The sequence below is a fragment of the Oncorhynchus masou genome, unplaced genomic scaffold (assembly GCF_036934945.1).
Source record: "Oncorhynchus masou masou isolate Uvic2021 unplaced genomic scaffold, UVic_Omas_1.1 unplaced_scaffold_712, whole genome shotgun sequence".
Classification (NCBI taxonomy): Eukaryota; Metazoa; Chordata; class Actinopteri; order Salmoniformes; family Salmonidae; genus Oncorhynchus; species Oncorhynchus masou.
The window spans coordinates 5,092-32,148 of NW_027013587.1; the positions used below are offsets into that span (position 1 = coordinate 5,092).

The 27,057-nt window shown below is 48.3% G+C and overlaps 1 pseudogene; it reads right to left on the minus strand.

The window, feature by feature from the left end:
- Nucleotides 1-607: 607 nt before the first annotated feature.
- Nucleotides 608-26,806, minus strand: LOC135537119 (bifunctional apoptosis regulator-like; annotated as a pseudogene).
- Between the last annotated feature and the right edge of the window lie 251 nt (nt 26,807-27,057).

Consider the following 27,057-nt stretch of genomic DNA (forward strand, 5'->3'; position numbering starts at 1 on the left):
GGACTCTGGTCAAAGTAGTGCACTACCCCATAGGGACTCTGAAGTAGTGCACTACCCCCATAGGGACTCTGAAGTAGTGCACTACCCCCATAGGGACTCTGAAGTAGTGCACTACCCCCCATAGGGACTCTGAAGTAGTGCACTACCCCCATAGGGACTCTGAAGTAGTGCACTACCCCCCATAGGGACTCTGAAGTAGTGCACTACCCCCCATAGGGACTCTGAAGTAGTGCACTACCCCCCATAGGGACTCTGGTAGTAGTGCACTACCCCTGAAGTAGTGCACTATAGGGACTCTGAAGTAGTGCACTACCCCCATAGGGACTCTGGTGAAGTAGTGCACTACCCCCATAGGGACTCTGAAGTAGTGCACTACCCCCCATAGGGACTCTGAAGTAGTGCACTACCCCCATAGGGACTCTGAAGTAGTGCACTACCCCCATAGGGACTCTGAAGTAGTGCACTACCCCCCATAGGGACTCTGAAGTAGTGCACTACCCCCATAGGGACTCTGAAGTAGTGCACTACCCCCCATAGGGACTCTGAAGTAGTGCACTACCCCCATAGGGACTCTGAAGTAGTACACTACCCCAGAAGGGACTCAGAAGTAGTGCACTACGTAGGGAGCCGGCCAGTCCTTCACGGCCCTTGTGTGTCCGGGTGCATCAGCTGCTGCACCACCAGGTCTATGTTGATGATGGGGTTGAAATACAGAGCCCAGTAGAACAGACAGTTACACACAAACTGAGGGATCACCGGCCAGAACAGGGCGAAGGCAAAACCCTGGGAGGACATCCTCCACAGGTGACCCCACATCTTCTGAGGGAGACTCCTGGAGGAGAGAGAGGAGACTTCATTACATTACACAACTAACTATGCAGAGATGGTGGAGAGGAGGGAGACTTCACTACATTACACAACTAACTATGCAGAGATGGTGGAGAGAGGGAGACTTCACTACATTACACAACTAACTATGCAGAGATGGTGGAGAGAGAGGAGACTTCACTACATTACACAGACTGGTGGAGAGGTAGTGAGGGAGAGAGAGGGGGGGTGGTGAGGGGAGGAGAGAGAGGTAGTGAGGGATGAGATGAGGGAGGAGAGAGAGGTAGTGAGGGATGAGATGAGGGGAGAGAGAGGTAGAGGGATGAGATGAGGGAGGAGAGAGGTAGTGAGGGATGAGATGAGGGGAGAGAGAGAGGTAGTGAGGGATGAGATGAGGGGAGAGAGAGAGAGGTAGTGAGGGATGAGATGAGGGGAGAGAGAGGTAGTGAGGGATGAGATGCAGTGAGGGATGAGATGAGGAGAGAGTAGTGAGGGATGAGAGAGAGAGGGGTAGTGAGGGATGAGATGAGGGGGAGAGAGAGAGGTGAGGGAGAGATCAGGGGAGAGAGGGTAGTGAGGGATGAGATGAGGGAGAGGTGGAGAGGTAGTGAGGGATGAGATGAGGGAGAGAGAGGTGAGGGATGAGATGAGGGGAGAGAGAGAGGTGAGGGATGAGATGAGAGAGAGAGTGTGAGGGATGAGATGAGGGGAGAGAGAGTTAGTGAGGGATGAGATGAGGGGAGAGAGAGGTAGTGAGGGATGAGATGAGGGAGAGGTAGTGAGGGATGAGAGAGGGATGAGGGTGAGGGGAGAGATGAGAGAGAGAGAGGTAGTGAGGGATGAGATGAGGGGAGAGAGAGAGGTAGTGAGGGATGAGATGAGGGGAGAGAGAGAGGTAGTGAGGGATGAGATGAGGGGAGAGAGAGAGTAGTGAGGGATGAGATGAGGGGAGAGAGAGAGGTAGTGAGGGATGAGATGAGGGGAGAGAGAGGTGAGGGATGAGTGAGGGATGAGATGAGATGGGAGAGAGAGAGGTAGGTGAGATGAGGGAGAGAGAGAGGGATGAGATGAGATGGGGAGAGAGAGGGGTAGTGAGGGATGAGATGAGGGATGAGATGAGGGGGGAGAGAGAGGTAGTGAGGGATGAGATGAGGGGAGAGAGAGAGGTAGTGAGGGATGAGGGATGAGATGAGGGGAGAGAGAGAGGTAGTGAGGGATGAGATGAGGGGAGAGAGAGGTAGTGAGGGATGAGATGAGGGAGAGAGAGAGGTAGTGAGGGATGAGATGAGGAGAGAGAGAGGTAGTGAGGGATGAGATGAGGGGAGAGAGGTAGTGAGGGATGAGATGAGGGATGAGGGATGAGATGAGGGAGAGAGAGAGGTAGTGAGGGATGAGATGAGGGGAGAGAGAGGTAGTGTAGTGAGGGGTGAGGGATGAGATGAGGGGAGAGAGAGGTAGTGAGGGATGAGATGAGGGAGAGAGAGGGGTGAGATGAGATGAGGGGAGAGAGAGGGGGTAGTGAGGGAGGGATGAGATGAGGGGAGAGAGAGAGGTAGTGAGGGATGAGATGAGGGGAGAGAGAGAGGTAGTGAGGGATGAGGAGAGGGAGAGAGAGAGGTAGTGAGGGATGAGATGAGGGGAGAGAGATGAGATGAGTAGTGAGGGATGAGATGATGAGGGATGAGATGAGGGGAGAGAGAGAGGTAGTGAGGGATGAGAGGGAGAGAGAGAGATAGTGAGGGATGAGATGAGAGAGAGAGGTAGTGAGGGATGAGATGAGATGAGGGGAGAGAGAGAGGTAGTGAGGGATGAGATGAGGGATGAGATGAGGGATGAGATGAGAGAGAGGGTAGTGAGGGATGAGATGAGGAGAGAGAGAGAGAGGGATAGTGAGGGATGAGATGAGGGATGAGATGAGAGAGGAGAGAGGTAGTGAGGGATGAGATGAGGGATGAGATGAGATGAGGAGAGAGAGAGAGGGTAGTGAGGGATGAGATGAGGAGGAGATGAGATGAGGAGAGAGAGGTAGTGAGGGATGAGATGAGGGGAGAGAGAGAGGGTAGTGAGGGATGAGATGAGGGGAGAGAGAGAGAGGTTGTGAGGGATGAGATGAGGAGAGGAGAGGTAAGGGATGAGATGAGGGGAGAGGGGATGAGATGAGGGGAGAGAGATGAGAGGAAGAGATGAGATGAGGGGGAGAGAGGAGAGAGGATGAGGGGAGAGAGGGGTAGTGAGGGATGAGCTAAGTAGAGAGGAAGGGATGAGGAGAGAGGCAGTGAGGGATGAGATAAGTAGAGAGGAAGGGATGAGTGTGAGAGAGGGACAGAAAGAGGGGTGGATAATTCAGGGTAAAGTATGCGAGAGGATTAGAGAGAACGAAAGAAAGGGGCTCGTCGGAGACAGTGAGACGGACAGAGAGAAACGCGGTACCTGATCTCAGCTCGGTTATAGAGCCTCCACAGGACACAGCCCTCCAGCACAGACAGCAGCATGGCGTTGACGATGATGAACCGTGACGTCCAGTAGTGAACCGACAGCCAATCCCAGGCAAACTCAGCGATCAGCTGGTACGGAAGGAGGAGGTACTTAACTAGGAACTCCGCCCACTGGCGCCAGCTGGGGTGCCCCTGGAGGGAGAGAGAGAGGGGTGGGGGGAGAGAGAGAGAGGGGGGGGGGGGGAGAGAGAGAGAGGGGGGGGGGGAGAGAGAGAGAGGGGGTGGGGGGAGAGAGAGAGAGGGGGGTGGGGGGGAGGGAGAGAGGGGAGTGGGGGGAGAGAGAGAGGGGGGCGGGGGGGTGGAGAGAGAGGGGGGCGGAGGGAGGGGGGAGAGAGGGGGGGCAGAGAGAGAGAGGGGGGGCAGAGAGAGAGGGGGCGGAGAGAGAGAGGGGGGGGGGAGAGAGAGAGAGGGGGTGGAGAGAGAGAGAGAGAGAGGGGGGGCGGAGAGAGAGAGGGGGGTGGGCGGAGAGAGAGAGGGGGTGGGCAGAGAGAGAGAGTCTAGGGGGGTCGGAGGGGGGGAGAGCAGGGGGTTGGGGGGACCAGATATAACAATATCTACGTCAGTATGACCTGACTACATCTACAGTAGTCTACATCTAGTTGTCTATGACCAGACTACATCTACAGTAGTCTACGTCTAGTTGTCTATGACCAGACTACATCTACAGTAGTCTACGTCTAGTTGTCTATGACCTGACTACATCTACAGTAGTCTCTACGGTACATCTACAGTAGTCTACGTCTAGTTGTCTATGACCAGACTACATCTACAGTAGTCTACATCTAGTTGTCTATGACCAGACTACATACAGACTACATCTACCAGTAGTCTACAGTAGTCTAGTTGTCTATGACCAGACTACATCTACAGTAGTCTACATCTAGTTGTCTATGACCAGACTACATCTACAGTAGTCTACGTCTAGTTGTCTATGACCAGACTACATGACTACATCTACAGTAGTCTACTATGACCAGACTACATCTACAGTAGTGTCTATTGACCAGCCATACTACTACATCTACAGTAGTCTACGTCTAGTTGTCTATGACCAGACTACATCTACAGTAGTCTACATCTAGTTGTCTATGACCAGACTACATCTACAGTAGTCTACATCTAGTTGTCTATGACCAGACTACATCTACAGTAGTCTACGTCTAGTTGTCTATGACCAGACTACATCTACAGTAGTCTACATCTAGTTGTCTATGACCAGACTGACTACATCTACAGTAGTCTACGTCTAGTTGTCTATGACCAGACTACATCTACAGTAGTCTACGTCTATGTTGTCTATGACCTACATCTACAGTACTACATCTACATCTACAGTAGTCTACATCTAGTTGTCTATGACCAGACTACATCTACAGTAGTCTACATCTAGTTGTCTATGACCAGACTACATCTACAGTAGTCTACGTCTAGTTGTCTATGACCAGACTACATCTACAGTAGTCTACATCTAGTTGTCTATGACCAGACTACATCTACAGTAGTCTACGTCTAGTTGTCTATGACCAGACTACATCTACAGTAGTCTACGTCTAGTTGTCTATGACCAGACTACATCTACAGTAGTCTACGTCTAGTTGTCTATGACCAGACTACATCTACAGTAGTCTACATCTAGTTGTCTATGACCAGACTACATCTACAGTAGTCTACGTCTAGTTGTCTATGACCAGACTACATCTACAGTAGTCTACATCTAGTTGTCTATGACCAGACTACATCTACAGTAGTCTACATCTAGTTGTCTATGACCAGACTACATCTACAGTAGTCTACGTCTAGTTGTCTATGACCAGACTACATCTACAGTAGTCTACATCTAGTTGTCTATGACCAGACTACATCTACAGTAGTCTACGTCTAGTTGTCTATGACCAGACTACATCTACAGTAGTCTACGTCTAGTTGTCTATGACCAGACTACATCTACAGTAGTCTACATCTAGTTGTCTATGACCAGACTACATCTACAGTAGTCTACATCTAGTTGTCTATGACCAGACTACATCTACAGTAGTCTACGTCTAGTTGTCTATGACCAGACTACATCTACAGTAGTCTACATCTAGTTGTCTATGACCAGACTACATCTACAGTAGTCTACATCTAGTTGTCTATGACCAGATACTACATCTACAGTAGTCTCTACGTCTAGTTGTCTATGACCAGACTACATCTACAGTAGTCTACATCTAGTTGTCATCCAGACTACATCTACAGTAGTCTACGTCTAGTTGTCTATGACCAGACTACATACTACTACGTCTAGTCTACCAGTAGTCTACGTCTAGTTGTCTATGACCAGACTACATCTACAGTAGTCTACGTCTAGTTGTCTATGACCAGACTACATCTACAGTAGTCTACGTCTAGTTGTCTATGACCAGACTACATCTACAGTAGTCTCTACAGTCTAGTTGTCTATGACCAGACTACATCTACAGTAGTCTACATCTAGTTGTCTATGACCAGACTACATCTACAGTAGTCTACATCTAGTTGTCTATGACCAGCCATACTGACTACATCTACAGTAGTCTCTAGTTGTCTATGACCAGACTCTAGTTGTTGTCTATGACCAGACTACATCTACAGTAGTCTACATCTAGTTGTCTATGACCAGACTACATCTACAGTAGTCTACATCTAGTTGTCTATGACCAGACTACATCTACAGTAGTCTACGTCTAGTTGTCTATGACCAGACTACATCTACAGTAGTCTACGTCTAGTTGTCTATGACCAGACTACATCTACAGTAGTCTACATCTAGTCTAGTTGTCTATGACCAGTTGTCTATGACTACATCTACAGAGTCTACATCTACAGTAGTCTACGTCTAGTTGTCTATGACCAGACTACATCTACAGTAGTCTACATCTAGTTGTCTATGACCAGACTACATCTACAGTAGTCTACATCTACGTAGTTGTCTATGACCAGACTACATCTACAGTAGTCTACGTCTAGTTGTCTATGACCAGACTACATCTACAGTAGTCTACATCTAGTTGTCTATGACCAGACTACATCTACAGTAGTCTCTAGTTGTCTATGACCAGACTACATCTACAGTTGTCTATGACCATCTACAGACCAGACTACATCTACAGTAGTCTACATCTAGTTGTCTATGACCAGACTACATCTACAGTAGTCTACATCTAGTTGTCTATGACCAGACTACATCTACAGTAGTCTACGTCTATGACCAGACTACATCTACAGTAGTCTATGACCAGACTACATCTACAGTAGTCTACATCTAGTTGTCTATGACCAGACTACATCTCTACAGTAGTCTACATCTAGTTGTCTATGACCAGACTACATCTACAGTAGTCTACGTCTAGTTGTCTAGTTGTCTATCTAGATGACAGACTACATCTACAGTAGTCTACATCTAGTTGTCTATGACCAGACTACATCTACAGTAGTCTACATCTAGTTGTCTGACCAGACTACATATGTCTGTCTATGACCAGACTACATCTACAGTCGTACCCAGACACGCCTAGTTTATTTATCAGTAAATACAATCCTATGACCAGACTACATCTACAGTACATGACTAGTTGAGCCGTCAATGGTACCTGGTGGTTGAGGGGAGGCTGTCCTCCATTGGCTCGCTGGTGCGTGAGAGGGCGGGACAGCAGGTGTGCAGGAAGGGGAGGAAAGTTTCGGAGTAGTCGAAGAGGTAGAGGTAGAGGATGGTGAGGCGAGGAGAACTCTTCAAAGCGTAGAGCAGGAACAGAGATTTACCTGCATTCACAGCCTGGTGGGGGGTTGAGAGACGGTGGGAGAGAGGAGAGGGGTAGACAGAGGGAGAGAGAAGAGAGGGAGAGAGGTAGACAGAGGGAGAGAGGAGAGAGGGAGACAGAGGGAGAGAGGAGAGCGGTAGACAGAGGGAGAGAGGTAGACAGAGGGAGAGAGGTAGACAGAGGGAGAGAGGTAGACAGAGGGAGAGAGGTAGACAGAGGGAGAGAGGAGAGCGGTAGACAGAGGGAGAGAGGAGAGAGGAGAGAGGGAGAGCGGTAGACAGAGGGAGAGAGGAGAGAGGTAGACAGAGGGAGAGAGGTAGACAGAGGGAGAGAGGAGAGAGGTAGAGAGGTAGACAGAGGGAGAGAGGTAGACAGAGGGAGAGAGGTAGACAGAGGGAGAGAGGTAGACAGAGGGAGAGAGGTAGACAGAGGGAGAGAGGTAGACAGAGGGAGAGAGGAAAGAGGTAGACAGAGGGAGAGAGGAAAGAGGTAGACAGAGGGAGAGGGGAGAGGGGTAGACAGAGGGAGAGAGGAGAGGGGTAGACAGAGGGAGAGAGGAGAGGGGTAGACAGAGGGAGAGAGGAGAGGGGTAGACAGAGGGAGAGAGACAGTTCAAACCATCATTAAACCCTAAATGACTTATCAAATGATGCACACAGCATATCTTAACGGGCTTACTTCAACCAGAGTAAAGTATTTATTACTTAAGAAAGCTAACGTTTAAGTTCCTTGCTCAGAACATGAGAACATATGAAAGCTGGTGGTTCTTTTTAACATGAGTCTTCAATATTCCCAGGTAAGAAGTTTTAGGTTGTAGTTATTATAGGACTATTTCTCTCTATACCATTTGTATTTCATTAACCTTTGACTATTGGATGTTCTTATAGGTACTTTAGTATTGCCAGTGTAACAGCATAGCTTCCGTCCCTCTCCTCGCTCCTCCCTGGGCTCGAACTAGCAACACAACGACAATTAGCGCGCGCTAACTAGCTAGCCATTTCACTTCAGTTACACGAGCCTCATCTCAGGAGTTGATAGGCTTGAAGTCATAAACAGCGCAATGCTTGACACACAACGAAGAGCTGCTGGCAAAACGCAAGAACGTGCTGTTTGAATGAATGTTTACGCGCCTGCTTCTGCCTACCACCGCTCAGTCAGATACTTAGATACTTGTATGCCCAGTCAGATACTTAGATACTTGTATGCTCAGTCAGATACTTAGATACTTGTATGCCTAGTCAGATACTTAGATACTTGTATGCTCAGTCAGATACTTAGATACTTGTATGCTCAGTCAGATACTTAGATACTTGTATGCTCAGTCAGATACTTAGATACTTGTATGCCTAGTCAGATACTTAGATACTTGTATGCTCAGTCAGCTACTTAGATACTTGTATGCTCAGTCAGATACTTAGATACTTGTATGCCTAGTCAGATACTTAGATACTTGTATGCTCAGTCAGATACTTAGATACTTGTATGCTCAGTCAGATACTTAGATACTTGTATGCCCAGTCAGATACTTAGATACTTGTATGCTCAGTCAGATACTTAGATACTTGTATGCCTAGTCAGATACTTAGATACTTGTATGCCTAGTCAGATACTTAGATACTTGTATGCCTAGTCAGATACTTGTATGCTCAGTCAGATACTTAGATACTTGTATGCTCAGTCAGATACTTAGATACTTGTATGCCCAGTCAGATACTTAGATACTTGTATGCTCAGTCAGATACTTGTATGCTCAGTCAGATACTTAGATACTTGTATGCTCAGTCAGATACTTAGATACTTGTATGCTCAGTCAGATACTTAGATACTTGTATGCTCAGTCAGATACTTAGATACTTGTATGCTCAGTCAGATACTTAGATACTTGTATGCCTAGTCAGATACTTGTATGCTCAGTCAGATACTCAGATACTTGTATGCTCAGTCAGATACTTAGATACTTGTATGCTCAGTCAGATACTTAGATACTTGTATGCCTAGTCAGATACTTGTATGCTCAGTCAGATACTCAGATACTTGTATGCTCAGTCAGATACTTAGATACTTGTATGCTCAGTCAGATACTTGTATGCCTAGTCAGATACTTAGATACTTGTATGCTCAGTCAGATACTTAGATACTTGTATGCTCAGTCAGATACTTAGATACTTGTATGCTCAGTCAGATACTTAGATACTTGTATGCTCAGTCAGATACTTAGATACTTGTATGCCTAGTCAGATACTTAGATACTTGTATGCTCAGTCAGATACTTAGATACTTGTATGCCTAGTCAGATACTTAGATACTTGTATGCTCAGTCAGATACTTAGATACTTGTATGCTCAGTCAGATACTTAGATACTTGTATGCCTAGTCAGATACTTAGATACTTGTATGCCTAGTCAGATACTTAGATACTTGTATGCCTAGTCAGATACTTAGATACTTGTATGCTCAGTCAGATACTTGTATGCTCAGTCAGATACTTAGATACTTGTATGCCTAGTCAGATACTTAGATACTTGTATGCCTAGTCAGATACTTAGATACTTGTATGCCTAGTCAGATACTTAGATACTTGTATGCTCAGTCAGATACTTAGATACTTGTATGCCTAGTCAGATACTTAGATACTTGTATGCTCAGTCAGATACTTAGATACTTGTATGCTCAGTCAGATACTTAGATACTTGTATGGCTAGTCAGATACTTAGATACTTGTATGGCTAGTCAGATACTTAGATACTTGTATGCCTAGTCAGATACTTGTATGCCCAGTCAGATACTTAGATACTTGTATGCTCAGTCAGATACTTAGATACTTGTATGCTCAGTCAGATACTTAGATACTTGTATGCTCAGTCAGATACTTAGATACTTGTATGCTCAGTCAGATACTTAGATACTTGTATGCCTAGTCAGATACTTAGATACTTGTATGCCTAGTCAGATACTTGTATGCCTAGTCAGATACTTGTATGCTCAGTCAGATACTTGTATGGCTAGTCAGATACTTAGATACTTGTATGGCTAGTCAGATACTTGTATGCCTAGTGAGATACTTGTATGCTCAGTCAGATTATATGCAACGCAGGACACGCTAGATAATATCTAGTAATATCATCAACCATGTGTAGTTAACTAGTGATTATGACTGATTCTATATAAGATAAGTTTAATGCTAGCTAGCAACTTACCTTGGCTTACTGCATTCGCGTAACAGGCAGGCCGTTATTGCGTTGGACTAGTTAACTGTAAGGTTGCAAGATTGGATCCCCCGAGCTGACAAGGTGAAAATCTGTCGTTTTGCCCCTCAACTCCCAGAGGTTCTGAGGTGGTTCGACCCAGACAGTTTCTAAGTTGATATATAATAAGTGGTATTTCTGGGTTCTGTCACCTTGTACTCCCAGAGGTTCTGAGGTGGCTCGACCCAGGCAGTTTCTAAGTTGATATATAATAAGTGGTATTTCTGGGTTCTGTCACCTTGTACTCCCAGAGGTTCTGAGGTGGCTCGACCCAGGCAGTTTCTAAGTTGATATATAATAAGTGGTATTTCTGGGTTCTGTCACCTTGTACTCCCAGAGGTTCTGAGGTGGCTCGACCCAGGCAGTTTCTAAGTTGATATATAATAAGTGGTATTTCTGGGTTCTGTCACCTTGTACTCCCAGAGGTTCTGAGGTGGCTCGACCCAGACAGTTTCTAAGTTGATATATAATAAGTGGTATTTCTGGGTTCTGTCACCTTGTACTCCCAGAGGTTCTGATGGCTCGACCCAGGCAGTTTCTAAGTTGATATATAATAAGTGGTATTTCTGGGTTCTGTCACCTTGTACTCCCAGAGGTTCTGAGGTCTCGACCCAGGCAGTTTCTAAGTTGATATATAATAAAATTTCTGGGTTCTGTCACCTTGTACTCCCAGAGGTTCTGAGGTGGCTCGACCCCCAGCTCATCCTCTTCAGTTCAGCCATCATCGCTCTCCTATGGGCCTGGTTGTCTATGTTATAGGGAGCTCTGGTCAGCTCCTCATCAGACGAGCATCAACAATAACCTGAGAGATATATCAGTAAAACCATTAAAGAACCAGGACATAACTGTAGTTCTACATGGTAACTCATCACTACCTAACATCAACAATAACCTGACCATGAAAGACAGACAGACAGACAGACAGAGAGACAGAGAGAGGCAGACAGAGAGAGAGAGAGAGACAGACCAGAGGCAGACAGAGAGAGAGAGGCAGACAGAGAGAGAGAGAGAGGCAGACAGAGAGAGAGAGAGAGGCAGACAGAGAGAGAGAGAGAGGCAGACAGAGAGAGAGAGGCAGACAGAGAGAGACAGAGAGACAGAGAGAGAGAGAGAGAGAGGCAGACAGAGAGAGAGAGAGAGAGAGGCAGACAGAGAGAGAGAGAGAGAGGCAGACAGAGAGAGAGAGAGCAGACAGAGAGAGAGAGAGAGAGACAGAGGCAGACAGAGAGAGAGGCAGACATAGAGAGGCAGACATTCCTCACCGTCCGTTAACGTTCTCCTGCAGGAAGGGTTCTTTATAGACAGAGGTCCAAGCCCCAAGGTGTTCCAACCAGAACAGAACCTCCTCCGGCGTCCATTTTGACACAGGCTTACTGACCAAGAGGTCATGAACCCCATCTCCACTGGACCAGTGGTACACCAGAAGCATCACCTGGTAGGAGAGACACACAGATAGGAGAGAAGTGAGACAGGTAGGAGAGACACACAGATACGAGAGACACACAGATACGAGAGACACACAGATACGAGAGAAGTGAGACAGGTCGGAGAGACACACAGATAGGTGAGAAGTGAGACAGGTAGGAGAGACACACAGATAGGAGAGAAGTGAGACAGGTTGGAGAGACACACAGATAGGAGAGAAGTGAGACGGGTAGGAGAGAAGTGAGACAGGTAGGAGAGACACACAGATAGGAGAGAAGTGAGACAGGTAGGAGAGACACACAGGTAGGAGAGAAGTGAGACAGGTAGGAGAGACACAGGTAGGAGCGAAGTGAGACAGGTAGGAGAGAAACACAGGTAGGAGAGAAGTGAGACAGGTAGGAGAGAAACACAGGTAGGAGAGAAGTGAGACAGGTAGGAGAGAAGTGAGACAGGTAGGAGAGAAACACAGGTAGGAGAGAAGTGAGACGGGTAGGAGAGACACACAGATAGGAGAGAAGTGAGACGGGTAGGAAAGACACACAGATAGGAGAGAATTGAGAGGGGCATAGAGGTGAGACAGACAGATGAGACAGACAGACAGACGAGACAGACAGACGAGACAGACAGACAGACAGACAGGACTGCCACGCGGAAAGATATACACAGACGTTGCTCTCTTACTGCCACATGGACAAAACAAATAGACAAAACCACACACACTGTGACCCTTCAACACACCCCCCCCAAACCCACCACGACACACTGTGACCCTTTCTGCAACACATACAGAAAAGTAAGCTGACACACACACTACAATCATTCCTGTCCCCCACACACACACTACAATCATTCCTGTCCCCCACACACACACACACTACAATCATTCCTGTCCCCCCCACACACACACTACAATCATTCCTGTCCCCCACACACACACTACAATCATTCCTGTCCCCCCACACACACTACAATCATTCCTGTCCCCCCCCACACACTACAATCATTTCCTGTCCCCCCCCACACACTACAATATTTCCTGTCCCCCCCCCCACACACACACTACAATCATTCCTGTCCCCCACACACACACACACTACAATCATTCCTGTCCCCCCCACACACACACTACAATCATTCCTGTCCCCCACACACACACTACAATCATTCCTGTCCCCCACACACACACTACAATCATTCCTGTCCCCCCCACACTACAATCATGCCTGTCCCCCCACACACACTACAATCATTCCTGTCCCCCCCCACACACACACTACAATCATTCCTGTCCCCCACACACACTACAATCATTCCTGTCCCCCACACACACTCTACAATCATTCCTGTCCCCCACACACACTATAATCATTCCTGGCTGACTCCTTCCCGCTGACCTCTCCCCAGGTCCCCCTCGCTGACTCCTTCCCGTTGACCTCTCCCCAGGTCCCCCTCGCTGACTCCTTCCCGTTGACCTCTCCCCAGGCCCCCCTCTCTGACTCCTTCCCGTTGACCTCTCCCCAGGCCCCCCTCGCTGACTCCTTCCCGTTGACCTCTCCCCAGGCCCCCCTCTCTGACTCCTTCCCGTTGACCTCTCCCCAGGCCCCCCTCGCTGACTCCTTCCCGTTGACCTCTCCCCAGGTCCCCCTCGCTGACTCCTTCCCGTTGACCTCACCCCAGGTCCCCCTCGCTGACTCCTTCCCGTTGACCTCTCCCCAGGCCCCCCTCGCTGACTCCTTCCCGTTGACCTCTCCCCATCAAAGCCCCTCCCTGTCTCTTACCGCGACACAGGTGAGTGCAGTGAGAACTCCAGAGAAGAACCCTCCTGCTCCTCTACCAGGACTGGTCTTGGGGATTCCTCTGGCTGCCTGATCACCATACCTACAGACAGGAGACACACAGACAGACAGGAGACACACAGACAGACACACAGGAGACACACAGACAGACAGGAGACACACAGACAGACAGACAGGAGACACACAGACAGACAGGAGACACACAGACACACAGGAGACACACAGACAGACAGGAGACACACAGACAGACAGACAGGAGACACACAGACAGACAGACAGGAGACACACAGACGACACAGACAGACAGACGACACACAGACAGACAGGAGACACACAGACAGACAGGCGACACACAGACAGACAGGCGACACACAGACAGACAGGAGACACACAGACAGACAGGAGACACAGACAGACAGGAGACACACAGACAGACAGGAGACACACAGACAGACAGGAGACACACAGACAGACAGGAGACACAGACAGACAGGTTAGGCAGGTTACAGACAAGCTACAGACCGGTAACAGACAAGCTACAGACCGGTAACAGACAAGCTACAGACCGGTAACAGACATGCTACAGACCGGTAACAGACAAGCTACAGATCGGTAGCAGACCGGTAACAGACAAGCTACAGACCGGTAACAGACAAGCTACAGACCGGTAACAGACAAGCAACAGACCGGTAACAGACAAGCAACAGACCGGTAACAGACAAGCTACAGACCGGTAACAGACAAGCTACAGACCGGTAACAGACAAGCTACAGACCGGTAACAGACAAGCTACAGACCGGTAACAGACAAGCTACAGACCGGTAACAGACAAGCTACAGACCGGTAACAGACAAGCTACAGACCAGTAACAGACAAGCTACAGACCGGTAACAGACAAGCTACAGACCGGTAACAGACAAGCTACAGACCGGTAACAGACAAGCTACAGACCGGTAACAGACAAGCTACAGACCGGTAACAGACATGCTACAGACCGGTAACAGACAAGCTACAGACCGGTAGCAGACAAGCTACAGACCGGTAACAGACAAGCTACAGACCGGTAACAGACAAGCTACAGACCGGTAACAGACATGCTACAGACCGGTAACAGACAAGCTACAGACCGGTAACAGACAAGCTACAGACCGGTAACAGACAAGCTACAGACCGGTAACAGACAAGCTACAGACCGGTAACAGACAAGCTACAGACCGGTAACAGACAAGCTACAGACCGGTAACAGACAAGCTACAGACCGGTAACAGACCGGTAACAGACAAGCTACAGACCGGTAACAGACCGGTAACAGACAAGCTACAGACCGGTAACAGACATGCTACAGACCGGTAACAGACATGCTACAGACCGGTAACAGACAAGCTACAGACCGGTAGCAGACAAGCTACAGACCGGTAACAGACAAGCTACAGACCGGTAGCAGACAAGCTACAGACCGGTAACAGACCGGTAACAGACCGGTAACAGACCGGTAGCAGACCGGTAACAGACCGGTAGCAGACCGGTAGCAGACAAGCTACAGACCGGTAACAGACCGGTAACAGACAAGCTACAGACCGGTAACAGACCGGTAACAGACCGGTAACAGACAAGCTACAGACCGGTAACAGACAAGCTACAGACCGGTAACAGACAAGCTACAGACCGGTAACAGACAAGCTACAGACCGGTAACAGACAAGCTACAGACCAGTAACAGACAAGCTACAGACCGGTAACAGACAAGCTACAGACCAGTAACAGACAAGCTACAGACCGGTAACAGACAAGCTACAGACCGGTAACAGACATGCTACAGACCGGTAACAGACATGCTACAGACCGGTAACAGACAAGCTACAGACCGGTAACAGACAAGCTACAGACCGGTAACAGACAAGCTCCAGACCGGTAACAGACAAGCTCCAGACCGGTAACAGACAAGCTCCAGACCGGTAACAGACCGGTAACAGACCGGTAGCAGACCGGTAACAGACAAGCTACAGACCGGTAACAGACAAGCTACAGACCGGTAGCAGACAAGCTACAGACCGGTAGCAGACAAGCTACAGACCGGTAGCAGACAAGCTACAGACCGGTAACAGACAAGCTACAGACCGGTAACAGACATGCTACAGACCGGTAACAGACAAGCTACAGACCGGTAACAGACAAGCTACAGACCGGTAACAGACAAGCTACAGACCGGTAGCAGACCGGTAACAGACAAGCTACAGACCGGTAACAGACATGCTACAGACCGGTAACAGACAAGCTACAGACCGGTTACAGACAAGCTACAGACCGGTTACAGACAAGCTACAGACCGGTAACAGACAAGCTACAGACCGGTAACAGACAAGCTACAGACCGGTTACAGACAAGCTACAGACCGGTTACAGACAAGCTACAGACCGGTAACAGACAAGCTACAGACCGGTAACAGACAAGCTACAGACCGGTAACAGACAAGCTACAGACCGGTAACAGACAAGCTACAGACCGGTAACAGACAAGCTACAGACCGGTAACAGACCGGTAGCAGACCGGTAACAGACAAGCTACAGACCGGTAGCAGACATGCTACAGACCGGTAACAGACATGCTACAGACCGGTAACAGACAAGCTACAGACCGGTAGCAGACAAGCTACAGACCGGTAACAGACATGCTACAGACCGGTAACAGACAAGCTACAGACCGGTAGCAGACAAGCTACAGACCGGTAGCAGACCGGTAACAGACATGCTACAGACCGGTAACAGACAAGCTACAGACCGGTAGCAGACCGGTAACAGAGGGGGCCCTGAGCAACATGTTTATACAGCCGGGGGTGTCCATGCTACAGACCGGTTACAGAGGGGGCCCTGAGCAACATGTTTATACAGCCGGGGGTGTCCATGCTACCAAGCAGAGGAGCTGATCTAGGATATCCACCTGTCAGCAGCAGGCCGAATCCCCTCATTTGAAGGGGTGTCTACATGCTTCTGTAGCTACAGGCCATTCAGAAACTATTCAGACCCCTTTCCCCACATTGTTATGTTACAGCCTTATTCTAAAAAGGATTCAATAAAATATTTTCCTCATCAATCTACACCCCATAATGACAAAGCTAAAATAGGTTTAGAAATGTTTGCAAATTTAAAAATAAATAAATAATAATAATAATATTCAGAACCTTTGCTATGAGACTCAAAATTGAGCACTGGTGCATCCTGTTTCCATTGATCATCCTTGACAGGTTTCTACAACTTGAGGAGTCCACCTGTGGTAAATTCAATTGATTGGACATGACTTGGAAAGGCACACACCAGTCTCTGTAAGGTCCCACAGTTGACAGTGCATGTCAGAGCAAAAACCAAGTCATGAGGTCGAAGGAATTGTCCGTAGAGCTCAGAGACAGGATTGCATCGAGGCACAGATTTCGGGAAGGGAACAAAAACATTTCTGAAGCATTGACGGTCCCTAAGAACACAGTGGCCTCCATCATTCTTAAATGAAGGACGTTTGGAACCACCAAGAGTCTTCCTAGCGCTGGCCGCCAGGTCAAACTGAGCAATCGGGAGAAGGGCCTTGGTCAGGGAGGTAACCAAGAACCCGATGGTCACTCTGACAGAGCTCCAGAGTTCCTCTGTGGCGATGGAGAACCTTCCAGAAGGACAACCATCTCTGCAGCACTCTACCAATCAGGCCTTTTTGGTAGAGTGGCCTGACGGAAGCCCCTCTTCCGTAAAAGGCACATGATAGATCGCTTGACGTTTTACCAAAAGGCACTAAAGACTCTCAGACCTGATGAAACATGATTCTTTGGTCTGATGAAACCAACTCCTTGGCCTAAATGCCAAGCATCATGTCTGGAGGAAACCTGGCACCATCCCTATGGTGAAGCATGGTGGTGGCAGCATTATACTGTTTTTCAGCGGCAAAGAGACTAGTCAGGATCAAGGCAAAGATGAACGGAGCAAAGTACAGAGAGATCCTTGACGAAATCCTGAGCGCTCTGGAGCAGGTCGTCAGACTGGGGCAAAGGTTCACCTTCCAACAGGACAACGACCCTAAAGCACACAGCCAAGACAACGCAGGAGTGTCTTTTGGACAAGACTCAATGTCCTTGAGTGGCCCTGCCAGAGACCGGACTTGAACCTGATCGAACATCTCTGGAGCAGCGACGCTCCCCATCCAACCTGACAGAGCTTGAGAGGATCTGCAGAGAAGAATGGGAGAAACTCCCCAAATACAGGTGTGCCATCATTCACATGAAGACTCGATGCTGTAATCGCTACCAAAGGTGCTTCAACAAAGTACTGAGTAAAGGGTCTGAAAACTAATGTAAATGTGATAGTTTTTTAATAATAAATTAACAAGGGAAAATAAACAATTTAATCAATTTTAGAATAAGGCTGTAACATAACAAAATGTGGAAAAAGTCAAGGGGTCTGAATACTTTCCGAAGGCACTGTATGTATATGTACCATACATTTATATGTACAGTACCGGTCAACAGTTTGGACACACCTAATCATTCAAGGGGTTTTCTTTATTTTTTACTATTTTCTACATTGTAGAATAACAGTGAAAAAATCAAAACTATGAAATAACACATATGGAATCATGTAGTAACCAAAAAAAAGTTAAATCCAAATATATTTTATATTTGAGATTCTTCAGAGTAGCCACCCTTTGCCTTGATGACAGCTTTGAACACTCTTGGCATTCTCTCAACCAGCCTCGTGAGGTAGGCCACCTGGAATGCATTTCAATTAACAGGTGTGCCTTGTTAAAAGTTAATTTGTGGAATTTCTTTCCTTCTTGATGCATTTTGAGCCAATCAGTTGTGTTGTGACAAAGTAGGTTATACAGACAAACCATCTCAGTTGGGTTGAGGTCGGGTGATTATGGAGGCCAGGTCATCTGATGCAGCACTCCATCACTCTCCTTGGTCAAATAGCCCTTACACAGCCTGGAGGTGTGTTGGGTCACTGTCCTGTTGAAAAGCAAGTGATAGTCCCACTAAGTGCAAACTAGATGGGATGGTGTATCACTGCAGAATGCTGTAGAAGCCATGCTCGTTAAGTGTGTCTTGAATTCTAAATAAATCACTGACAGTGTCACCAGCAAAGTACCACCACACCTCCTCCTCCATGCTTCACAGTGGGAAACATACATGCGGAGATCATCCATTCACCTACTCTACGTCTCACAAAGACAAGGTGGTTGGAACCAAAAATCTCCAATTTAGACTCATCAAGGACAGATATCCACTGGTCTAATGTCCATTGCTTGTGTTTCTTGACAAGTCTCTTCTTGTTATTGGTGTCCTTTAGTAGTGGTTTCTTTGCAGCAAACGACCATGAAAGCCTGATTCACTCAGTCTCCTCTGAACGGTTGATGTTGAGATGTGTCTGTTATTTGAACTATGAAGCATTTATTTGGGCTGCAATCTGAGGTGCAGTTAACTCTAATGAACTTATCCTCTGCAGCAGAGGTAACTCTGGGTCTTCCTTTCCTGTGGAGGTCCTCATGAGAGACAGTTTCATCATAGCGCTTGATGGTTTTTGCGACTGCACTTGAAGAAAACTTTCAAAGTTCTTAAAATGTTCCTTATTGACTGACCTTCATGTCTTAAAGTAATGATGGACTGTTGTTTCTCTTTGCTTATTTGAGCTGTTCTTGCCATAAAATGGACTTGGTCATTTACCAAATAGGGCTGTCTTCTGTATACCCCCCCCCCTACCTTGTCACAACACAACTGATTGTCTCAAACGCATTAAGAAAGAAAGAAATAACACAAATAAACTATTAAACAAGGCACACCTGTTAATTGAAATGCCTTCCAGGTGACTACCTCATGAAGCTGGTTGAGAGAATGCCAAGAGTGTGCAAAACTGTCAACAAGGCAAAGGGTGGCTACGTTGAGCAATCTCAAATAGGCCAGCAGGCTCTGAGTGTGTTAGTCTGGTACCTCTGAAAGGCCAGCAGGCTCTGGGAGATCTTGGGGTTCCTCTGGATCTCTGCTCTCCTCCTACCCACCACCTCTGAGAACAACCGCTCTATTGCATCTCTGAAAGAGAGAGGGGGCAGGTAGAAAGTAGGGAGAGGGGTAGAGGAGGAAGAGAGGAGGGGATGAGCAAGATTTTATTTATTAATGAATTTTTTTATGTAATCTTTATAACCAGGAAGGGCTCATTGAGATTCAAATCTATTTTTCAAGAGCACCCTGGCCAAGATAGGCAGCACCAAGTCATTACAAAAAAAACGAGACAGACAGACATGAAAAACTACAAGTAATCTAGTAAAAACCATTGAATTCACAAGAGTATAAAACAGCAAATTAAAAACATTGACAGGTCAGGGAATCAGCCTCAAAGTCCTTCATCAGTGATGTAAAAACACCAATCGGGACAAGTTCTTCCAGTTTAAAAGTATTTTGTAAGGTGTTCCAAGACGTTGGTGCAGAGTACATAAAAGCCCTTTTACCAAATTCAGTTGGGACCTTTGGAACAGTCAGCAGGATAAAGTCCAGCGAACGAAGAGACGACCCACCACATTTCTGAAGAATGAAAATGCCCACATAAAAAGGTAGTAAACCCAAATGGCTTAGTAAATAAAGTCTACCAGTGACTGAGTCTACGACTGGAGAAGGCCAGCCAACCCTGGTATACAAAGTGCAGTGGTGGGTAAGGGTTTTGTAAATAAAGTCTACCAGTGACTGAGCCTACGACTGGAGAAGGCCAGCCAACCCTGGTATACAAAGTGCAGTGGTGGGTAAGGGTTTTGTAAATAAAGTCTACCAGTGACTGAGTCTACGAGGGACTAGAGAAGGCCAGCTAACCCTGGTATACAAAGTGCAGTGGTGGGTAAGGGTTTTGTAAATAAAGTCTACCAGTGACTGAGCCTACGAGGGACTAGAGAAGGCCAGCCAACCCTGGTATACAAAGTGCAGTGGTGGGTAAGGGTTTTGTAAATAAAGTCTACCAGTGACTGAGTCTACGAGGGACTAGAGAAGGCCAGCTAACCCTGGTATACAAAGTGCAGTGGTGGGTAAGGGTTTTGTAAATAAAGTCTACCAGTGACTGAGCCTACGACTGGAGAAGGCCAGCTAACTCTGGTATACAAAATGCAGTGGTGGGTAAGGGTTTTGTAAATAAAGTCTACCAGTGACTGAGCCTACGACTGGAGAAGGCCAGCTAACTCTGGTATACAAAGTGCAGTGGTGGGTAAGGGTTTTGTAAATAAAGTCTACCAGTGACTGAGCCTACGACTGGAGAAGGCCAGCTAACTCTGGTATACAAAGTGCAGTGGTGGGTAAGGGTTTTGTAAATAAAGTCTACCAGTGACTGAGCCTACGACTGGAGAAGGCCAGCCAACCCTGGTATACAAAGTGCAGTGGTGGGTAAGGGTTTTGTAAATAAAGTCTACCAGTGACTGAGCCTACGACTGGAGAAGGCCAGCCAACCCTGGTATACAAAGTGCAGTGGTGGGTAAGGGTTTTGTAAACAAAGTCTACCAGTGACTGAGCCTACGACTGGAGAAGGCCAGCCAACCCTGGTATACAAAGTGCAGTGGTGGGTAAGGGTTTTGTAAATAAAGTCTACCAGTGACTGAGCCTACGACTGGAGAAGGCCAGCTAACCCTGGTATACAAAGTGCAGTGGTGGGTAAGGGTTTAGTAAATAAAGTCTACCAGTGACTGAGCCTACGACTGGAGAAGGCCAGCTAACTCTGGTATACAAAGTGCAGTGGTGGGTAAGGGTTTTGCAGTTTAAAATAAATCACAAAGTGCCGTGGTAAAGAGTGTCAATTGATCTCAAACACTGAGCGGAAGCATTCATACATAAAATATCCCCATAGTCTAGTAAAGACATGAATGTAGCTGATACGAGCCTCCTTCTGGCTTCAAAAGAAAAACAAGCCTTATTCCTAAAATAGGAGGGGATGAGAGAGGGGTAGAGGATGGAGAGAGGAGGGGATGAGAGGGGGGTAGAGGATGGAGAGAGGAGGGGATGAGAGAGGGGTAGAGGATGGAGAGAGGAGGGGATGAGAGAGGGGTAGAGGATGGAGAGAGGAGGGGATGAGAGAGGGGTAGAGGATGGAGAGAGGAGGGGATGAGAGAGGGGTAGAGGATGGAGAGAGGAGGGGATGAGAGAGGGGTAGAGGATGGAGAGAGGAGGGGGTGAGAGAGGGGATGAGAATGAAGAGAGGAGGGGATGAGAGAGGGGATGAGAGAGGGGTAGAGGATGGAGAGAGGAGGGGATGAGAGAGGGGTAGAGGATGGAGAGAGGAGGGGATGAGAGAGGGGTAGAGGATGGAGAGAGGAGGGGGGGAGAGAGGGGGTAGAGGATGGAGAGAGGAGGGGATGAGAGTGGGGTAGAGGATGGAGAGAGGAGGGGATGAGAGAGGGGTAGAGGATGGAGAGAGGAGGGGGTGAGAGAGGGGTAGATGATGGAGAGAGGAGGGGATGAGAGAGGGGTAGAGGATGGAGAGAGGAGGGGATGAGAGAGGGGTAGAGGATGGAGAGAGGAGGGGGTGAGAGAGGGGTAGATGATGGAGAGGGGATGAGAGAGGGGTAGAGGGAGGGGATGAGAGGGGGTAGAGGATGGAGAGGATGAGAGGGGTGTAGAGGATGGAGAGAGGAGGGGATGAGAGGGGGTAGAGGATGGAGGGGATGAGAGGGGTGTAGAGGATGGAGAGAGGAGGGGATGAGAGGGGGTAGAGGATGGAGAGAGGAGGGGATGAGAGGGGGGTAGAGGATGGAGAGAGGAGGGGATGAGAGGGGGTAGAGGATGGAGAGAGGAGGGGATGAGAGGGGGTAGAGGATGGAGGGGATGAGGGGATGAGAGGGGGTAGAGGATGGAGGGGATGAGAGGGGGTAGAGGATGGAGAGAGGAGGGGATGAGAGGGGGGTAGAGGATGGAGAGAGGAGGGGATGAGAGGGGGTAGAGGATGGAGAGAGGAGGGGATGAGAGGGGGTAGAGGATGGAGAGAGGAGGGGATGAGAGGGGGGTAGAGGATGGAGAGAGGAGGGGATGAGAGGGGGGTAGAGGATGGAGAGAGGAGGGGATGAGAGGGGGGTAGAGGATGGAGAGAGGAGGGGATGAGAGAGGGGTAGAGGATGGAGAGAGGAGGGGATGAGAGAGGGGTAGAGGATGGAGAGAGGAGGGGATGAGAGGGGGGTAGAGGATGGAGAGAGGAGGGGATGAGAGAGAGGTAGAGGATGGAGAGAGGGGATGAGAGAGAGGTAGAGGATGGAGAGAGGAGGGGATGAGAGGGGGGTAGAGGATGGAGAGAGGAGGGGATGAGAGGGGGGTAGAGGATGGAGAGAGGAGGGGATGAGAGGGGGTAGAGGATGGAGAGAGGAGGGGATGAGAGGGGGTAGAGGATGGAGAGAGGAGGGGATGAGAGGGGGTAGAGGATGGAGAGAGGAGGGGATGAGAGGGGGTAGAGGATGGAGAGAGGAGGGGATGAGAGGGGGGTAGAGGATGGAGAGAGGAGGGGATGAGAGGGGGGGATAGAGGGATGGAGAGAGGAGGGGATGAGAGGGGGGTAGAGGATGGAGAGAGGAGGGGATGAGAGAGGGGTAGAGGATGGAGAGAGGAGGGGATGAGAGAGGGGTAGAGGATGGAGAGAGGAGGGGATGAGAGGGGGGGGGTAGAGGATGGAGAGAGGAGGGGATGAGAGAGGGGGTAGAGGATGGAGAGAGGGGATGAGAGAGAGGTAGAGGATGGAGAGAGGAGGGGATGAGAGGGGGGTAGAGGATGGAGAGAGGAGGGGATGAGAGGGGGTAGAGGATGGAGAGAGGAGGGGATGAGAGGGGGGTAGAGGATGGAGAGAGGAGGGGATGAGAGGGGGGTAGAGGATGGAGAGAGGAGGGGATGAGAGAGGTGGGGATGAGAGAGGTGGGGATGAGAGAGGTGGGGATGAGAGAGGTGGGGATGAGAGGGGTAGAGGATGAGAGGGGTAGAGGATGGAGAGAGGAGGGGATGAGAGGGGTAGAGGATGAGAGGGGTAGAGGATGGAGAGAGGAGGGGATGAGAGGGGTAGAGGATGGAGAGAGGAGGGGATGAGAGAGGGGTAGAGGATGGAGAGAGGAGGGGATGAGAGAGGAGGGGATGAGAGAGAGGGAGGAGTAAAAGGTAAAGAAAGTTGATAAGAAAACCAATAGAACAGAAGAGAAAATCAGGTTAATGGGATGAAGAAGTCTATCAAATAAATTGTCCGTGTTGACATGGATGGCAAGGCTGCCTTTGGAGCCTCATTGGTTGAAGTTAAACATAACGTAAAACGTGTCACAATGCAAAGTGGTGGGTGACACGCTGATACCCTGCCTACCACTGACTGTAGCCCAGGTCAGCCCAACCCACTACTACTACTGATCTACCACGCTGATACCCTGCCTACCACTGACTGTAGCCCAGGTCTGCCTAACCCACTACTACTACTGATCTACCACGCTGATACCCTGCCTACCACTGACTGTAGCCCAGGTCTGCCCAACCCACTACTACTACTGATCTACCACGCTGATACCCTGCCTACCACTGACTGTAGCCCAGGTCTGCCCAACCCACTACTACTACTGATCTACCACGCTGATACCCTGCCTACCACTGACTGTAGCCCAGGTCTGCCCAACCCACTACTACTACTGATCTACCACGCTGATACCCTGCCTACCACTGACTGTAGCCCAGGTCTGCCCAACACACTACTACTACTGATCTACCACGCTGATACCCTGCCTACCACTGACTGTAGCCCAGGTCTGCCCAACACACTACTACTACTGATCTACCACGCTGATACCCTGCCTACCACTGACTGTAGCCCAGGTCTGCCTAACCCACTACTACTACTGATCTACCACGCTGATACCCTGCCTACCACTGACTGTAGCCCAGGTCTGCCCAACCCACTACTACTACTGATCTACCACGCTGATACCCTGCCTACCACTGACTGTAGCCCAGGTCTGCCCAACACACTACTACTACTGATCTACCACGCTGATACCCTGCCTACCACTGACTGTAGCCCAGGTCTGCCCAACCCACTACTACTACTGATCTACCACGCTGATACCCTGCCTACCACTGACTGTAGCCCAGGTCAGCCCAACCCTCTTCCTGGAGATCTACTGTCCTGTAGGTTCAGTCCAACCCTCTTCCTGGAGATCTACTGTCCTGTGGGTTCAGTCCAACCCTCTTCCTGGAGATCTACTGTCCTGTAGGTTCAGTCCAACCCTCTTCCTGGAGATCTACTGTCCTGTGGGTTCAGTCCAACCCTCTTCCTGGAGATCTACTGTCCTGTACGTTCAGTCCAACCATCTTCATGGAGATCTACTGTCCTGTAGGTTCAGACCAACCTTCTTCCTGGAGATCTACTATATAGAATTGCAATACATGTGGTATCGGCACCTAAGTATGGTGATAACATGGTGAGGTCTAGAGAGTAGTACCAGTACGTTGAGTTCATGCACCCCAGTACCTTACCTCAGCAGGATGTTGACTTTGGGGAAGCCCTCCCACTTCTCCCTGCATTCGGGGCACTCAGTCTTCCTACTCGACTCCCACCAGAGAGCCAGGCAGTGGCGGCAGAAGCTGTGGCCACAGTTCAACGTTGTCGGGTTGACCAGGACGTCGTAGCAACAGTGGCACCCAAACTGGTCTTCGCTGATGGAGGTTTTGGCAGAGGGCCGGGGGTACGGAGAGGGAGGGGGGTTACAGGTCACAGGAGGGGTTAGGGGGGAGGAGAGATCGGAGAGAGGGTTGGGGGCGGGGGTAGCAGCGGCACCCCCCTCCATCTGCTGGATGATCTGGGGTCTGGAGAAGAGAGAACCAAAGAATAAGTGAGAGGGGGACAGAGGAGAGCGCAAGAGAGAAGCGCGAGAGAAAGAGAAAGAGCAAGAAACAGAATTTGGTTGTAAAAAAAAAAAAACTTTCACTAGTTGCACTTCCTTCCAACACTATATCGTATATCTACATAATATGATATTTGAAATGTCTTTATTATTTTGGAACTTCTGAGAGTGTAATGTTCACTGTTATTGTTAATTATCTACTCCATTTGCTTTGGCACTGTTAACATATGTTTCCCGTGCCAATAAAGCCCCTTGAATTGAATTGAGAGAGAGAGAGACAAACAGAAAGAGAGAGAGAGACAAAACTATGAACTGCGTGAGACCCCATATGGCAACTTATTACCCGCAAATCAAAGTTTATTGGTCCTTTACACAGATGTTCAATGTTATCGCAGGTGCAGCAAAATGCGCACCTTTCTAGCGCCAACAGTGCAGTAATATTGGGCAATACACACAATCCAAAAGGAGGGGGAAAAATACAAGAAATATCACAACGACTACTTTTGACCAGAGCCCAGGGTCCATAGCATAGACACTCCTCCATAGCCCTCTGGGTCATGGTCGACATATGTACACTCACTATTACTAGGGAATAGGTTGCCATTTGGGACGAGAAAAATGTTCAAATATTACAGAATAACTGGCTTTGAGTTCTGACAATGTATTTTATAGCTAATAACAGGAGCCCACTTTTATAGGTTCCTTAAATTGAGTAGGATATGGTTTTGACAGACATGCAGTTTGGCTAACTAAATGAGTTAGTAAACAAGAAGTAACTCAAATTAACACTGCAACAAAAATGCGTCCTTGTCAACTCCTCAGATCAACTTATACCGACCGGGAAACCTGTTCCTGGGAATGAGGGGTTCATACAGGTTCTCATATGGCTAGCTATTCAATAAAAACAATCATTATTTTAGCTAGCTGATTCTTGACCAAATCACAGCTGCTAACTAGTTAGCTAGTCAGTGGCAAACTCCCACATAATTGTGCTAACCGTTAGCTACCGTTTGGTATTAAAAACAACATTTGTCATCTTTAGTTTCCTACCTCGGGAATAACGGCCGTTGCAACCAAGCTGGAAAATCACATCACTGCCGAATAGATGCTTTTCCAAAGTTAGTTTTGATTATGCTAGCTAGCTAATAGGACACGTCGACATTTTTCCGAGCAGTCAGACGGGTAGCTAAACAGCTAGCTTCTCATTTCACTTCTTTCTTGCCAGAGGTATATTCATTACGCGGAAGCAAACAGAGCCGACGGGGAGGGACCTAGATTTATTTAATTTCGTTGCAAAATGTTTTCCGTTTGGAGTGAAAGGTTTCCGTTGCTAAACGTTTTGCAACAGACGAGAGCTTTTGAAGCGAAATCCGCGTAATGAATACACCCACAGACTCGCTGTAGGAAAATGATGCGTTCAAAACAACTGGAAACTCGGCAAAATACGAATTTATTTATCGTTGTCAGGTCGGAAAGTCGGAGCTCTAGAAAGAGGCCCGAGTTCTCGAGTTGGATGACTGTTCAAATACATTTCCCCCCTCGGGCCTCATTTATTTTCCGAGTTCCCCCGTTGTTTTGAACATACTGATGTCGGAGCTTTCCGACTACCTAGTTGTGAGTTTCCAGTTGTTGTG